Source organism: Triticum urartu, chromosome 1 (assembly GCF_003073215.2).
Source record: "Triticum urartu cultivar G1812 chromosome 1, Tu2.1, whole genome shotgun sequence".
In the NCBI taxonomy this organism is placed as follows: Eukaryota; Viridiplantae; Streptophyta; class Magnoliopsida; order Poales; family Poaceae; genus Triticum; species Triticum urartu.
In genome coordinates, this window is record NC_053022.1 from 415,288,369 (window position 1) to 415,306,574 (window position 18,206).

Sequence of the window (18,206 nt, forward strand, 5' to 3'; positions counted from 1 at the left end):
CCCCATGAATCTTAACATTTTTATAGAACTAATTGATTTTGAATGAATGAACTATAAGAACTAAACGAATATCTACATCATGCATATATGACTCAAAGCTTTACATGCTATAGTGTGTATTTATTCATAATTTGGTTTCGAAATATCATGCGTTCAATACATGTGTACCTTACTAGTTTTGAGTAGAGTAGCAAATTTCACGAGTCCCCGACTATATCAAAATGCAGGCCCCATGCATCATTGCCTTTCGGTCAAACCTACATCCAAATATTTTTGTACATACTATATCTCCACTGGTCCCAGAACCTAAAATGATGCCTCGTTCCCATAAAACCAAGCGGCCCACACATATTTAAGGCATCGACTCGATTCCGTTTACTACGATGTGGCCCCGCACACCGTAGTACTCCTACAAACCCTACCACCGCACTCATCATCGGTTTTCTTCAAGAGGACGAGGGAGAAGCCGATTTGTAGAAGAGGCGCTTAAAAAAAAGGATCTGGAGTGGAGACCCCTACCCTAGGGTGCCCTAGGTAGCTGCCACACGCATCATTGTTTTCTCTTTTCTTTATGCTCTTGCACCCTAGAGTGAAATGATGGTTGCTTCGTCCGTCCAGCTTAATGCGGGAAAGGTGGGGCTTTGTGATTTGACCCCTCATCGCTCATTTTCTACTACTGCGGCGCTACGACCGGGGTGCCTCCAATTCCAACTTCTGCTCCGAACTGTAATTTGGTGCATCACACGTGGAACAAGACAGTGGATGAGCCACATGTCGGCCAAAGGGGTCCTGTTAAGTGTGTCGCCATTTCGTGTGCAGACTGATCCTGCTTGAGTTGCTACGCCAACACGACAGGAGCAGCCTACCACTTGGTTTTGCTCCTTGGTGAATCCCGACTATATTGATCTAAAAAGATACGTGCTGAACTACCCTCTCCGTCTAGGTTTTATTTTTATTTTTAGGCATCTCGGTTTATAGGGCCTGCACGTAGTTCTAGGTCATCCATTTGGCTAACTAAATATGAGTTACTATGTCACAAAAAGTATGTCATTGGATTCTTAAGCGGATGTAGTTGTATTTAAAAGTCGAGGGCGGGGCTTTTCCTGCGTGGTAGGCGGGGCAGTTCCGCCTAGTCGGTTCGACAGAGACGGGAGGAGACGAGGGAGTAGGCTGCTGCAAACGTAGGGCTGTGTGATTTGACAGCAAGTTACTGCTGGACAGGTGGGGCCCCGTGATTTGACTTGCCATTATAATTTTAACTGCGGCGCTACGACCGGCATGAGTCTCCCGATTCCTGACCACCTCCATACAGGTGCCTCTCCCAATGCTCCACCATGTAGTAGAGGCTGGCTCTTGCATGAGAGCCCACTTCTCCACTTTTTCCTTGCCTCTCTTTCCTCCACATATGCAAAAATGGCATGTAAAGCGCACTATTGTACTTACTTTTACTTGCTCCTACAGGTGCTTAAGCTTGCCACATAGACATAAAGTCTGATGTGGCAAGTTAATCAAGAAGAGAGAGACTAGTTTGGTGACCTAAGGAAGAAACGGTGGTAAGTGCGTGTACCTAGGTGAAAAGTCAATTTTGAGTCTATTGCTAATTAAATGAAGCAAACTTAGCAACACCATTTCATTGGAAGAGGTCACTCCTTGGCAAATGCAATAAATACTAGTACTCCCTGTGTCCCATAATATAAAAACGTTTTTGGAACTACAGTAGCGTCAAAAACGTTCTTATATTATGGGACGGAGGGAGTACAAAGAAAGAGATAGAGAGGAGTAAAAAATACACTTATAGCCAACCTTATAGCCAACCTTGTTGTAGTATGAGTGACTAAGTGATGACTATGTATGACATGCCAACATCAGATAGCCTAACGCACCGTGTTAAATCTCCAAGGGCGCGACCGCGCGAGCGACGTGACGGTCGTGGTAGGCGCGACCATGATACGGGCTGCTGGCAGCCCTTGGATCTAAGATCAAACGGTCGCATGCTAAGTTGCTGAAAATTTGCAGAATAACCCTCCAGGATAGGATATTCACCCATAGGTATAGAATCACGCCATGCAACCGTTCGATCTCAGATCCAAGGGCTCTCGGAAGCCCGTATCATGGGAGAATGGAAAGCCACTACCCTGTCGTTCGCACGCTGGCAGTTCGCTCCTACTCGTCCCCGCAGGTCCTTCAATACTACGACGGCTCGCTCCTAGTCGTCCCATCCATTCACATTACAGCAGTTCCACTAATCCTAACCCTCCTCCCAAATGCATGGCGTCCCAAATCTCCACAATCGGCGGTGAGTACAAGGTTAAAACCATCACCGACGATGAGTTCGACACCATCTACACCCGTTCTTCCGCGATGGTGAAATGATGCCTTTCTCGCTTCAGCCGCATGTTCGAAAACTCAGATGATGAGTGGGTAGCTGGGCTAGATGTTGAGTACACCATAGTCCTAGGACGAGGGAAGGATCTAAAGGACGAAGAGAGGAAGAAGCCCGCTGTGATCCAGATTTGCGTACATAATGTTTGCTTGGTCTACCACATATGCCATGCCGATGTTGAGTGCCAGGATTTTAAGAACTTCCTCAAGGACAAAAGAATGAATTTCGTTACTGTAGACTTTAAGAATGACAAAGAAGTACTCGGTCGGATAGGCCTCGTTGTAGGAAACCCCTTCGACCTCCAGAAGAATCGGCTGGTGCCCTCTCGTCAGCCTTCAATGCTGACCCTAGCAGGAGCCTCGGTTCATCCTTCGTACCATAAACTGGAGAAACCTCATTACACATTTCATCGTCATGCATGGCAGCGGAATGTACTAGATAGACCACATCCACTACACTACAATGGATGGCAACCTTTGTTTCAACATCTACAAGGGTTGGATGGAGCAACAACCAAGTGTGTGGTTCAAGCAAAGAAGTATCGGCCAAGAGGAAGAGGGACAAGGACGAAGTCGAGGATGTGGATGAGGACTCCGAGTAAGGTGGCAGTGTCGTTTCTCATGGTGGTTCTAAACTTCTAATGGAGTGTCTACCGGATTAGTTGCATAGTTTAATTTCAGGTGTGCTTAGATTAATTTGAGGGGTATGTTGTGCTGAGCCCCCACCAGAACTATGTTATGTTTCTTCTTGTTACTTTAACTCTTCAGTATGTACATACTACTAGTATTTCTTTAATAGAATTTAGCACCCCAATTAAGCACGTACTAGCTTTTTTAATAGTACTATATGCATAATTTGGCGACGAGCGCTCTCTATATGTACCACCTTTTTTTAATTTCAATTTTTGCTCCATGGCGCAATCCATCAATAGTACTACTATACAAAATTATACATTTTTTAAAAGGCCAGAGTACTGTTCATCACATATATAGCCAGTTAAATTCTCAACCTAGAGCGACGTGCATGCCATGTGGTAAACCGATACGGAGGAAGTATAGTAAAAATGAGGTGATTTTACCGAGCGATCGGCGGGGGAGCATGGCCTGTCATGCGGTCCCACGTGTCATGATGTACTAAGGCGATGCGTGTGTCCCTCTTGAGGCAGAAGCAATACTACGTGGTTTGAGATGATGGTGAACCGAAGTGTCAAATAATGGTTGCTTCGTCCGTCTGGGAAGGTGCGACATTGTTATTTGACGTCTCATTTCTCATTACTACTACTGGGCCGGTACGAGTGGGGTGCGTCCCCCTGCTATTCTGCACTGTTATTTGGTGCTTGACACGTCGACCCGGTTGCTATATCTCCCACATGTCGGCGATAGGAAGTACAGAATTCATGAAAGGGAGCATCGACGGAGGAGTATACTACAGAATTCATGAAAGGGAGCGACCTAGTTTTGGAAAAATCTATTTTTCCGGAGTACGTACCCACTAGGGTTTATAGGGCTCATCTAAAAAACATTCGTTTTTCCGTTTGATAAGTCTCAATTCTACTATACTAGTAGTAGTACCATTACATGTTGGATTTCGAGGTGCGTTAGATCACCCGACGCAAGCAGGGTCAAGAGGAAACTAACCAATGCATGTACAAGTTCATGGAAATTTAGTGGCCATTCATTGTCGGTGTACAAAAAGAGGGGTACACTTTTTGTAACCCTATAACTGTGCACGGGCAGTCTGAGCCACAGGCACCACCACATCGAGCAAGGCAAGGGAGGTGAACCAGGGTAAGACCGAAGCTCATGAGAACTACGATGCCAAGGCCAAGACCACGAAGAGCAAAGGGGACGAAGCGGACTCCCCCGGCAAGATCCTTGCCGGAAGACAGTTCTAGTAGCCCCGGCAAGACCCTTGCCGCGGCGACTTGTCCCGCGCCTACGGAGCGAATCACCCTTGAGTCCACTGCCCCTAAAGGGCAAGGATTCGGGAGACATCCCCGTGGTGGCATGCAGATCTTCGTGAAGACATTCAAGATCAGAGACGCACTAAGGAGACGACAACCCTTGGCAGGATCCCAGCCGAGGAAGACCACAAGGCCGCCGGCAAGCGCCTTGCCGGGGATGACAGCAGGCGCCTCGGCAAGACCCTTGTCGGGGCCCCGGCAAGGCCCTTGCCGAGGACACCCGCAGGGCCACCATCAGGCCCACGCCGACTAAACCTCCACCACCGTTCGCATGCAGCTGCCGAGCCAACCAGCTGGGCAGGCACCTGCGTGGCGGCATGCAGATCTTCGTGAAGACCCACCACTGCGCCACCTCAGCTGCCTGCCTACCTACGTGGCATCGCAGGCGTCGCTGGCCAGGGCGCGTGTCGACACAAGGAGGAATGGCGACGGACGAGACAGATCTCTCCCCCGTCCCTGATAAAACAAGGACACCTAAGCAAGATGCATTAAATGCGCCTTGTCATGTAATGTGAGGGATAAGCTCGCATCACTGTACCCTTTCCACCTCCTGTGTGCCACTATGGCAACCCCTTTTTCTATAAAAGGAGGCCCGAGGCGACCAGGAGAAGGATTCGGCTTTTTGGAGCTCCTCACGCCCCATAGCTAGCTAAAGAACGCAGATATACAATCCACCAAAGCAGGAGTAGGGTTTTACGCATCCTCGCGGCCCGAACCTGGATAAACGAACCATGTGCTACCTGTTAGATCCGCTCTTCTCACGACCCCGCGCCCCGCCAACTGTAGTAGGGATTCTTGTGATCCCATAGGTGTCGTTCCACACCGACATCTCTGGCGCGCCAGGTAGGGGGCCGCAGTTGTGAGAATCAGCTTTAGCAGTTAGTTCGGCGCTTCTTCGTCATCATGGCGCCCAAGAAGAAGACGACGGTGGCGGTTGGCCAGTCGGAAGATGGACAGCCCGTCCCAACGCGGGTGAGTAGCGGACCGGTCGCAGAGAGGACCCGGGGCGCTGCTCGCGAACACCAACACCATCCCAGCAGCGGAGTTTGGGAGGCGGCGATATTTGTGCGCCTGGTAACGGGCCACACGTTGCCAAATCCAAAGGCGGAGCCAAGTCCTTCGCGGGTGGAGCGGGGCCTTCCAAGGTCATCGCCGCCCCGCCCGAAGGCGACGCGAGGTCCTCCAAGACTCCCACGCCGACGTCAACAGCGCGCTCCTCCCAGGCAGCGCTTGATGAACGGCGTAACCACGCCGAAGATCCCGGGCGTCACTGCGGGAAGAGCCCCGAGCGCCACTCCCGGGACGTAGAAGACCTGCCCACTCGCCGAGGCGCTGGTGAAAATAGCATGCGACCGCGGGGTTGTGATAGAGCTCCTTCTGACATGGTCCAAAGTCAAAGCGCGTCGCGATCCGTGCAGGTTTCACTGCCACCAACGCCAGTAGAGGCCCTGGCACGCGCACAGTTGCTCCTCGACTTTCCTCCCACCACGAGGAAACTTGACGAATGGAGAGCCACTATCGGAAGCCTTGTTGTGGTGGCCAACAAAGACGAACCAAGTCCGGTGGGGCCCTCGGGTCGACGCTTCGATGGAGTCCCGCGGACCAGTGGCCGAAAAGCCGGCGGTGCCGCGACCACGGTGCATTCACCTCTTCCCCATCCGGTACCGCGGCAGTTCCAGTGGCCCACTCACTGCACCTTCAAACCTGATGTTCGCGAAAAGTACAGCGGCAAGACTCACCCGTCTGAGTTCCTCAGCATCTACACCATCGCGATGCATGCCACCGGAGCCCGCGACATTAAGGTGCTTGTGAATTACTTTCCATTGGCTCTTAAACCCAACACCATGTCGTAGTTGATGCACTTGCCGGTAGACTCTATTTCCTCCTGGTCGGATTTGTGCCATGAGTTTGTGGGCGCCTTTACTGGGGGTCACCAAGCCCATGGCCAAGCAAGCGACCTGCATGTCATTCCCCAGAAGGGAGGCAAGAGTCTGTGCAAGTATATATAGAGGTTTAGCCGGGTACAGTACAATATCCCTGATGTTCACCTTGCCGCCATCATCAGCGCGTTCCATCAGAACGTGCGCAACCGCAAGATGCGCGAAGAACTGGCAATGAACAAGGTGAAAGATGTGGTAGAACTCAATGTTCTTGCTGACAAATGTGCCCGAGCTGAAGAGGGAAGGAAGTACCCCGGCGAAGATGCCGACGTGGAAACCGACTCCTCAGATGAGGATACTTCCGCCCCGGCGAAGAAAGGTCAGCGGCGCAACAGGAAGCGCAAAAGGTAAAGCTGTGCTTGCCGTCGAAGGATCTGGTGACTCCGGCTCCGCCAAGAAAACCAAGGCAGATGACCCCGGCAAGGAAATTGCCGGATGTGTCGCCTGCCGGGCCTTGGCGGCTTCCGAGAAGCCAAGAAACTCCGACAAGCAATACTGCAAGATCCATCGCACCAAAGGCCATGATCTCCAAAACTGCCGACAGGTTGAGCTCCTTGCTGAGAAGCAGAGGGCTGAATATGAGAGGCGGGACAAGGAGAAAGGCCAGGACGGTGCTGAGGGGTCCGACAAGAAGCATGACGGCCAGGCGGGCCGTCGCGGCAAAGATAAACAGCGGGAGAGGCCCGCCCGGGGCCATGACAAAAAGCCAGAAGACGATGACCATGAAGAGGACGATGAGTTTGGTGACCAAGGATTTCAGAAAGCTACAGAGGCCATGTGCGTCGATGGCAGCGCCTCGCTGCATACCTCTCACCGCCAGCTTAAACAGTGGACGCGTGAGATTACAGCGGCGGAACCGTCATTTGATGGCCAAAGGCCACTGAAGTGGTCCAGCACACCTATCATTTTTGACACTGAGGATCACCCTGATCGCACTACTGCGGTCGGGTGCTTGCGTATTGTTGGTCACTGTCGTCACTTTCCTCCCTCTGCAGCGGATATTGCATAATCCAGACGCAACGGGAAGGATCGTAGAGTGGGCACTGGAACTGTCCAGCTTTGGCCTCAAGTTTGAGAGTACCTCGACGATTCAAAGCCGAGTCCTGGCGGAGTTCGTTGCAGAATGGACCGCGACGCCTGACGAAGAAACTCAAGAGACTGCTCTCCCCGGAAAGGAGGCAAGTTGCCACTGGATCATATACTTTGATGGAGATTTCTCCTTACAAGGCGCCGGGGCTGGCGTACTGCTTGTCGCGCCCACCGGAGAGCACCTCGAGTACGTGATCCAGATGCACTTCCCCAGGGAGGTGTCAACAAACAATACTGCTGAATACGAGGGGCTGCTTGCTGGTCTTAGGATCGCGGCAGACCTTGGAATCAAGAAACTCATCGTCAGGGGCGACTCGCCACTTGTCATCAAACAAGTCAACAAAGATTACCAGAGCCCGTTGATGAAGGCCTACGTCGATGAAGTGAGAAATCTAGAAGAGCGTTTTGATGGTATACAGGCGGAGCACGTTCCCCGAGCAAAGAACGACATCGCTGATTACCTCTCAAAGCGCACTGCCCTCAAGCTACCTGTGGAACCAGGTACCTTTGTGCTTCAGCTAACTCAACCATCCGTTGATCCATCAACAGAGCAAAACAAGAGAAGGAAATCAGGGCCCGGCAAGTACTTTCCTGCCGAGCTCCCCGGAGCCGCCGGCAAGGATGTTGCCGGAGATACTGAGCCAGCCACGGGACAGCTAGCTCCGGCGGAGCATCAAGCTCTTGCCGTCGAGACAGCCGCTCCTGTAGCGGAGGAAATGCCTTTAGTCCTCGCCGTCGAGCCCCAGGCTCCAGCATGGGCACAGCATACTGTCCGATTCCTCCAAACAGGGGAACTTCCTGAGGAGCAAGAAGAAGCGGAAAAAGTAGCCCGTCACTCTACTCTGTACCTATTCGTCGATGACGTCCTGTAGAGAAGGAGGCCGAACGGCATGAAATTGAAGTGCATCCCTCGAGAGGAAGGACTGGGGCTGTTGGCGGAGATACATGGAGGCATATGTGGATCCCTCATAGGGTCAAGAGCCCTTGCTGGCAAGGCATTTCGGCAAGGCTTCTTCTGGCCCACTGCCCTCCAGGATACGACGACACTAGTCACCAGGTGTGAAGTGTGTCAGTTCCATTCAAAGAAACTTCATCAGCCAGCTCAAGCCCTTCAAACCATTCCTCTCTCCTGGCCCTTCTCGGTCTGGGGGCTCGACATACTGGGCCCTTTCCCCCGCACTGTCGGGGGCTTTGAGTACTTGTACGTCGCAATCGACAAGTTCCCAAAGTGGCCAGAGGTGGAAGCAGTGAGGAAGGTCACAGCTCAGTCAGCCGTCAAATTCTTCAAGGGACTAGTGTGCCGTTTTGGTGTACCCAACAGGATCATCACCGACAAAGGTACACAGTTCACAAGCCGCACCTTCATGCAATATACCCAAGACCTCCGCAGCAAAGTCTGTTTCTCTTCCGTTGGTCACCCACGAAGCAATGGTCAGGCTGAGAGGGCAAACGCTGAAGTACTGTGAGGCTTAAGGACAAAGACCTTTGACAGGCTGCGTAAGAGTGGAAGGCACTGGATTGATGAATTGCCGGTGGTTCTTTGGTCAATCAGAACGACGCCAAATTGAGCCACCGGCCAGACACCCTTTGCCCTGGTATATGGGGCAGAAGCAGTTCTCCCCACTGAACTCATATACGGGTCACCTCGAGTACTCGCTTATGATTAGCTTGAGTAAGAGCAACTACGCCAGGATGACGCAACGCTCCTTGAGGAAGATCGTCTTCGGGCGGCTATGAGAGCAGCGCGCTACCAGAAAGCCTTGCGGCGCTACCATAGCCGCATGGTTCATGCCCGAAGCCTTGAGGAAGGCGACCTTGTTCTTCGGCGCGTTCATTCGGCCAAAAATTCCAACAAGTTGACGCCAAAGTGGGAATGCCCTTATCGGGTAATACGAGTCACCAGACCCGGCGCAGTCCGCCTGGAGACCGAAGATGCCGTTCCGGTGAGTAACTCCTGGAACATTGAGCATCTTCGCAAGTTTTACCCGTGAGGCGCGGCTTGCCGGGCCCCCGGCAAGCCACCTTTTGTACGAGCCTTGCCGATGACGCATGTAACCCTCTGTACAAAGCCAGGCGCAGACCCTGAGCATAAGTAAATGAAGCGCTGGCGCCCAAAGTTATGGCATGCTTGCTAGGTCGAGCCTCGTCCTTGGTTAGGGTTGATAGTGCTTAGCGGCGACTAACCCCTAGCTTAGAGGTCAAGTGTGCGTCTCTCTTTGTCTTCTTTGGTTCACAGGACACACGGATATCCGTGGCGAACAACTTGGGGAGGAAAAAAAAGAGGAACAGACCAACATCTAGCCCCCGGCAAGCCAGTATTGCTGGGGGCTGCCAGAGCAAAGATTCACCCACGGCGAACCAGGGTTGCCGGGGACTACAGCTTCAGATAAGTTCTTCATCCCTTATCATGCATTCCATTATGGACTGAGGTATGTGAAACCTCGTTTTCCCCTAAGCTACCGTGCTCCCATAACTCTAGGCCCTAGGGCTCGTTCCTGGGGCCAAGTTTGGTCGTAGTCGCGGCAGCGAAAGGATGAAACAAGGAGCCTGAACCTGCCTCATCCTGCCTCCGCCAAAGGCGTGAGGAAGGTCAGGCGAAGTGGGGAGACGGCAAGGCCTGTTGCCGGGCAAGGACATGTTTATCTTGAGGATATCAAGGATTTACTCCTTTTCGTGGGTTCCACCCGCAAACAAATGACCCATCAAGCATCCCTTTTCATTAAAAACGTTCCACTCAAGTACAGTCCATAGGGAATGAAAAACATGAATGATGGGATTACAAGTTTTAAATTCAATAAAGGCCCGAAGGCTTACAAACTAAAAAGAGATAAGGTGCCCGTAATCCCTTTCTTATCCCTCTCCTCAGGAGGCAGGGCAAGGAGGCGAAAAGGATAAAAGGAGCGCCTAGGCGGGCTACGGGTGGCAGAAGACACCAAGAGAACATCTTGGTGGCCGTCCAAAGGCTGGGTGGTGATGGCGGCGTCGGAAGCAGAGCTCAAAGACGAGGCGGCATGACGTCAGCACGCGCCGAAGGCATCGGTGCCCGCGTACTCCGACTTGACGGCCTTGCCGCCCGCCCTCTTCCTGTTCCGCAGCCTCCCAATGCCAGCCGCCCAAGGAGACAACCCCGAGAAGTTCAGGGAGCCGGCGACGCGGATGATGGGGTCGCTGGTGCCGCACGGAGCGGCACCCGACACCTAATCGGACCCGTCATCCTGTCGCCTACTACCCTCGTCGTCGCTGCCGCAATCCTCCTCGTCACTCCTTCCCGAGGAGGAATCTTCGCTATCAGAAGAGCTCTCCACGCAGCACCTTGCACGAGTCCTGAAGCACCCGAAGACCTTGACGGAGAGAAGGCCACCCTCCATCAGCTTAAAATGGAGAGTGAGCCCCTCCGTCAAGCGGTGGATATGAGCAAACGTCTTCCATCCCCGACCAAGATACATCACGTGAGGGGCGGGGAAGTCGACATGGGCCCGCGTGCCACTGATCCCGCAGTCCCTCATGTGCAGCCACAACGACTCCGGCGGATCTAACTCCATCTCCCACGCAAATGGAGTCGGGAGATGAAGGCGATGACGTGGCGGCCGGCGCAGCCTGATGAAGAACTCACAAGGGTCATCCCCAACGTGGCCCTCCATTGGAGGAGGAGCTACTGGCGGAGGCGAGGCCGGCGCGCCACCCCGTCCTCCTCTTCCCCGAGCGCCCCGGCCTCGCCCACGGCCTCGCCCCCCCCCTTCCCATCACGGCTGGCTCTGCCACCGCAGGCGCAGGAGAAGGAGGGACGCGTTGTTGAGCGGCGACCCTCGCCGCCACTGTTGAAGGACCGGGATTCCCTTTCTCCATGACGGATGGAAGGGAGGAGCAGAAGTTGAAGGAAGAAGAAGATGAAAGAATGCGGGATGCCATCCCCCCTCCCGCTCTTTATAAAGGACAGGGGTTGGGGCTCGGCCGCCCCGCTCGGCCAATCAAGATACGGAAGGCGCAGGGAGCCAGGACCGACCCGCCGCCCCAACCAGCGACGGCCTGGTTTCCCACCTCGACCGTTCGCCACCCCAGGCGCATGGGAGACACGTGGCGGACGTGCAGAACCTAGGGGACGGGTGAGACGACCACTCCCTACCCTGTGATCGTGGGGAGTGGACGCCTTGAAGACCGCGCCTCAACCCCATTCAGTAAATGGGCCGCGCCTCCACGCCTCCCTCCGTTTATGGGGAAGGCGTGAACTGCCCCTTTACTATGATGTGACGCATGCCTGCGAGAACCAACCCCACGCATGCTGCCCACGTCACACGCACCTCCCCACGCCGCGCCACGCGCGGGAATCGTGGGAAGCACAACGCGCAAAGAATCTTAGCGCGGTAAAAACCGCCCCGCCTGCCCGCGCATCGTTTTTGGGACTAGCCCAACAACGCGTTGCGCTTATGTGTGGCCCAGGCCCGGGGGCTCCTGTCGGTGTACAAAAAGAGGGGTACACTTTTTGTACCCCTATAACTGTGCACGGGCAGGCTGAGCCACATGCACCACCACATCAAGCAAGGCAAGGGAGGTGAACCAGGGTAAGACCGAAGCTCATGAGAACTACGATGCCAAGGCCAAGACCACGAAGAGCAAAGGAGACGAAGTGGACTCCCCCAGCAAGATCCTTGGCGGAAGACAGTTCTAGCAGCCCCAGCAAGACCCTTGCCACGACGACTTGTCCCGCGCCTACGGAGCGAATCACCCTTGAGTCCACTACCCCTAAAGGGCAAGGATTCGGGAGACATCCCCATAGTGGCATGCAGATCTTCGTGAAGACATTCAAGATCAGATACGCACGAAGGAGACGACAACCCTTGGCGAGATCCCAGCCAAGGAAGACCATAAGGCCTCCGGCAAGCGCCTTGCCAGGGATGACAGCAGGCGCCTCGGCAAGACACTTGCCGGGGCCCGACAAGGCCCTTGCCGAGGACACCCACAGGGCCACCATCAGGCCCACGCCGACTAAACCTCCACCGCCGTTCGCATGCAGCTGCCGACCCAACTAGCTGGGCAGGCACCTGCGTGGCGGCATGCAGATCTTCGTGAAGACCCACCACAGCGCCACCTCAGCTGCCTGCCTACCTACGTGGCATTGCAGGCGTTGCTGGCCAGGTCGCGTGTCGACACAAGGAGGAGTGGCGACGGTCGAGTCAGATCTCTCCCCCATCCCAGATAAAGCAAGGACACCTAAGCAAGATGCATTAAATGCGCCTTGTCATGTAATGCGAGGGATAACCTCGCATCAATATACCCTTTCCACCTCCTGTGTGCCACTGTGGCAACCCCTTTTTTATAAAAGGAGGCCCGAGGCGACCAGGAGAAGGATTCGGCTTTTTGGAGCTCCTCACGCCCCATAGCTAGCTAAAGAACACAGATATACAATCCACCAAAGCAGGAGTAGGGTTTTACGCATCCTCGTGGCCCGAACCTGGATAAACGAACTATGTGCTACCTGTTAGATCCGCTCTTCTCACGACCCCGCGCCCCGCCAACCATAGTAGGGATTCTTGTGATCCCATAAGTGTCGTTCCACACCGACATTCATGCATTGGTTCTAATTAATGCCTCGGTAAACATAACTTATTGAGAAAAACGAGCATACTAATTACTTGTGCAAACTACAAAATTAATTCGACCACTCACCGTCTACCTTGGTTGGAGAGATTTTGAAATTGAGCCATAAACTGGAAAGGAGGGAGTAGTAAGTTTTGTCTCGATTACTATTTGTGGCCTTGTATAGATGCAAAATGTATTTTTATAGTGGCCTTGTATAAGTAAATGGAGGGAGTAGTAACCAAAGTACGTAGTAGGGACAAGGAGTAAACGAAGGGAGTAGTAAAATTTTCTCCTCGTGTTGCGAGCCACCGCGCGGGTGAGCGAGGGAGCGGGCATAAAGGCATACAATAGTAGTAGTTGTAGTAGTAGTAGTAGTAGTAGTAGTAGTAGTACTACTACTACTACTACTCGTAAGCAAGCTTCACCTCATCTTGCGAGACACCGCGCCCATGGGCGGGGGAGACGGCGTACTAAGCAAGCTTCTCCTCGTTCTGCGAGTTGAGGGGACAGATCAAAAGTACTCCAGTGTATAGAGCCTTTCCTCTAAGGTAGGCCCCACATGGTTTGCCTCTTTTTTTAATTTAACATAACGCGTCAAGTCAAAATTTGTTTGTTCACCCGTGGTAGACGATCCTCCCTCCACCAAGTGGACAACCAGTACACATGCCAAATTACCACGTGGGCTGCGTTTTTCGTACAGAATGAGCTCCACCGTGTACCCATGCGGGTGTTGTTGGGAAAGAGACGGGAGTACGTGCGCCGTGCATGCACCTCTTCTCTTCATGCACGCCCCCAACCTACGTGGGTGTGTGAGAGAGAGATACAAACCTAGACATAATGTGCCGTCCATCCCCATGCCTCTGCCCAGTCCGACCACCAGTCACCACCACGCCCCACTCCTCCTCACCTTATCTATCATCTTTCTCCCTCCATTTTTATATACAAGGGGCCACTATCAAAATTACAATTTGCAGATATACAAGGCCACTAACACTAATCAATGCAATATTAATGGTGTTTGCCTCGTGGTACTAGCAAAGGAGGACATTAATTATCCCTTGCATGCATGCGGGAGTTTGTAAAAAAATGCATCTTGATGTTCCGTGCAATGCACGGGCATCTTGCTAGTCCATGATAACAACACATGGCAAAATTCCATGGCGAACGAGGGATTTGAATCTATTGGGAGGGGCTGTTTCGATCTTTCCCGGGGTAGCCAAAATATTGGCGACCCTTTTGTCCACCGGTGCCTTTGCCACCGATGAACGAGGAATGGATCGGGTGCTCATGCTGTCATGCATCCTCCAGCGCGCACGTTGGAGATGAGCTCGCACGAGCTGTGTTTTTTTGTCCCACAACGCCGCCCCGAGCCGCCCGTAGACCGACCGGCGACCCGCAAATTACGCCATCCAACCGTAGCCGCACACATTATGACAGCAACTCAACCAACCGGAAGAAATTCACGCAAACACGTAGACAAACTGATATTTCATATAAACAACGACGGAAATCATATAGAATACCGGATTTTCATACAAACATGACGGATTTCATTACGTTCAAATGAACTACGCAGTGCTAGTTCTGGATAGCACAGGTATATAATACCTGGCCTAAATGGTCGCACGCCGATCGATTTGTGTTCCTCATGTCCGGCAGCACGATCACCGGACTGCTGGGAGCCATGGAGGTATATGCTTCAGCGCAAAGGAGGGCTCGCTTCCCCACTGCCCAACTAATATCATTGGCTGGCGCCGAAGATGATGGTGGCCGGCACCGGTTCGAGTTCATCACCGGAGACTACTTCGCCATGGCCGGCACCGGCTCGAGTTCATCCTAACATTCCCCTCTTCCGTGGAGCCCATGCAGGGTCGATGAAGGTCCTCGCAACAAAAGGATCCGGCAAGACACCTGATGTGTACGCCGGCGTCGCCTCCGCAGTGTCCTTCATGGGACCCAAGCGGCGGCGGCCTCCCGTGTTCTACTTCTCCTCGATGATGGCAGCGGACGCGGAGGCGCTGGCCACCGACTCGTCGCTCTCCGCGCACCCGGCTTCTGTCGCTGCTTGCATGGCGCGGCCGTCGGCATGGGTGTCTCGGCCATAGAAAGAGAGGCACGGTATGAGGTGGCAGCGTGGATGGCAGCAACGACGCCCGTGCGCCACTCCTCGTCGAGCTGGCCTGGAGCGGCGAGTTGCTGTAGCGCGCGCCGGCTTGGGGCGGCCACTGGCTCCGTCGGGTGAGGGGACGGAGGTGGATCAGCGAGCTGCATAGCTCATATCCGGCGGGCTACCCAGCCGGCTTGGATGCGGAATAACTACTCTTCGTAAGCCATTGTAAGAGTGGACAAAATGGTGGAGGAGATAGGGGAGTGGCGGAGGTGTGCGATTCTTGGCCGGCGTCTGGCCTTGTTTAAATAGGAGATTAAATAGACGACGGATGGGAGGAGCCCGGCCGGCGTTGCGTTTAATGCCGGCCCGGTCATGAATGGATGTGTGTCCAGTGTGGGTTTCTCGGCTTCCACATAGGCGGGTTTCATGGAGGCGTTTGAATGCGGCACGGGGGCGTGTTCAGCCGGGTATGCCGCGAGTGGCGCCCTCGACTCTGACCTAGGACACCGCATCGTTCTTCCACTAACATGTGGGCTCTTTGGGTGCATGGCCTGCATGTCAGTGACCCAACGCAGGCAGCGCATAGCAGAGGAACCTTTGGTGGGCCAGGGCAGTCAGAAGCGGGCATTTCATAAACCGATGATTGTTCATTGAGTGTGATGTCATCTTCTTCATGTAGATAAGCCTACTATGTTGATAGCACGTTCGATACATTGTGATTCATAAATACCGTTGTAAACATCAATGTTCTGCTTATCACAGATCAGATTGATTAATACCCGTAACAATCCATGTCCTTAACAAAGGGTGCATGCACGTATAGGTTGAGCGTGTGTCTTGCGTCGTGTGCTGTGTGCATGCAGGCGTGCGAGTGTTGCGTGCATGCAAGGGTATGTTTCAGTGTTGCATGCATGGGTGCGTACGTGTGTGTGTTCATGAGTGCATGTGTACGTGTCAGTGTTGCACGCCAGCATGCGTGCGTGTGTACATGTGAGTGTTGCACGTCTACATGCGTGCGTGTCTTGCGGGCGTGCATGTGTACGTGCGGGGTGAGGCTACACATCAGTCGACTGACTTTTTCATCTCTGGTCATTAGATTTTCCAGCCGTTGGATACGAAATCAAGGTCCTCCAGTTTATCATCAAACTCCACCCCCCTAAGCCACCAGCCACCACCGGCCGAACCGCTAGCCCCCGCCGCCCGCGGCCGTCCCGCCCTCCCCGAAACCCCCCCCCCCCCCCCGTTCCGCCGCCGCCCCGGCCATCCCCCCCCCCCCCCGCCGCCGAGCTTTTTCTCTGGGGATCCCCACCCTACCGCCTAATGAACGCCCCCAACCGCCGGTGACTGCCAACCGGAGGTCTCACGACTTCGAATACCCACCGACCACTAATTTATTACCATTTCTATCCTTTATATACGCGCTGACAGGTGGGCCTATGGTAATGTGCGGTGCTGAATGTGGACCGTTTGACTAGTCAATTGATCGTGTTATCAACAAATTATGGAGCTGTATGGTGAGCCAGTGACCGTTTGATCACCCTAAAATGTACTCCTATTTTATTAACACAGTACAGACTCAAACTACAATTTCTTTCTTTCATATACGGGCTGACAGGTGGGCCCTACGGTTACGCGCCCCGATGGTGTAACACTAGTTGCCCTGCGTGGAACGTTTAACTGGTCAATTGATTGTGTCATCAACAAAATACAGAGTTGTACGGGTGAGCCAGTGACCGTATAATCATGATATGTATTTGTTTAACACGGTACAGACGCAAGGGCTCATATATACGCGCAAGCACTCACCGCTATAAGTGCACACACGCAAACCCTACCCCTATGAGCACCATCGAGAGAGTGGGCCAGCATATATGATCTTGAGATTTTATGAAGTCACCATAGGTGCCTCGTAGTCGAGTGGAACGTCTCCTCCCACTGAACATACATCGCCGGAAAATACTGAAATTAACACAAGATAAATGCGAGCACCGGGACATTAACCTTGGCGGGCTCGAGAAACCACTGTCCTCTAACCATCCAACCACATGTTGGTTAGCACGGCAAAATGTATGTGGTGACCGTGATGAGCTTTTCTGAAGTCCTGTGACCATATCGTGCTTTCGCTTCAAATACAATGACCGTAAGTGTCGTAAACAAAATACGGAGCACCCATCAAATGCAAAGTCCGTCAGTGTCATCAACAAACACTACAAAAAAATACACTTCCGTGATGATACGTGTTTGTCACAGTAGGTCGCGTTTTTGTCATACATGTGCTGTCGTAGAAGTGTTCCATGACATTACCAAAATTATCATCACGGAAGTGTCCACTTCCATGACGATAACTCGCGCGTCACAGAAGTGCTTTCGTCAAGGGTCACCAACACGTGGCATCCACCGTAACGGAACGCCGTTAAGCTATTGGGTTGGGTTTTGGATCCGATAACCCGTTAACAGCCCCGACCAATGGGGATTTTCCACGTGTAAAATCATCATTGGCTGGAGGAAACACGTGTCGGATCATCGTCGGGACAGATGTCATCCACTCATTGGACAGAAGGCGCCTATGATACGTTGACACGTGGCACGGCCCAACAGACGCCCATTCCTGTGAAAAGGCCAGCCTGTTTGACTTGGTCAAAAGGTGGCGGGCTGGCCCATGGAAAGCCTATTAACGGCATGTTCGCATATAGCCCATTTACAGCCCGCTAACCCAAGGCCCGTTACGCCCTATCCGAATTAGGCCCAGTAGCGTCATCTGGGCCATCCAATATGATTCCAGCCCATTTTCACTTCTGGCCCATGTATGGCCCATGACGTCTTTCGGCCCATATGAGGCCCTATGTGGTCCGTTAATACGTTGGGCCGTTTTCATAGCGTCATCAAATATGGCCTATTAACGATGCCCCATTATGGTCGGCCCATGAACGGACGATTCCAACTCTAGCCCGTTTTTTACGGCCAGAATGCGGTCTATTTGGCCCATGTTGGCCAATCGATCATACGGCCCGTATAAGGCCCATTGATGATACGGCCCGTAGAAGGCCCATTGTTTCTACGGCCCGTAGAAGGCCCATTGTTTCTACGGCCCCTAGAAGGCCCACTGTTTATACGGCCCGTAGAAGGCCCACTGTTTCTACGGCC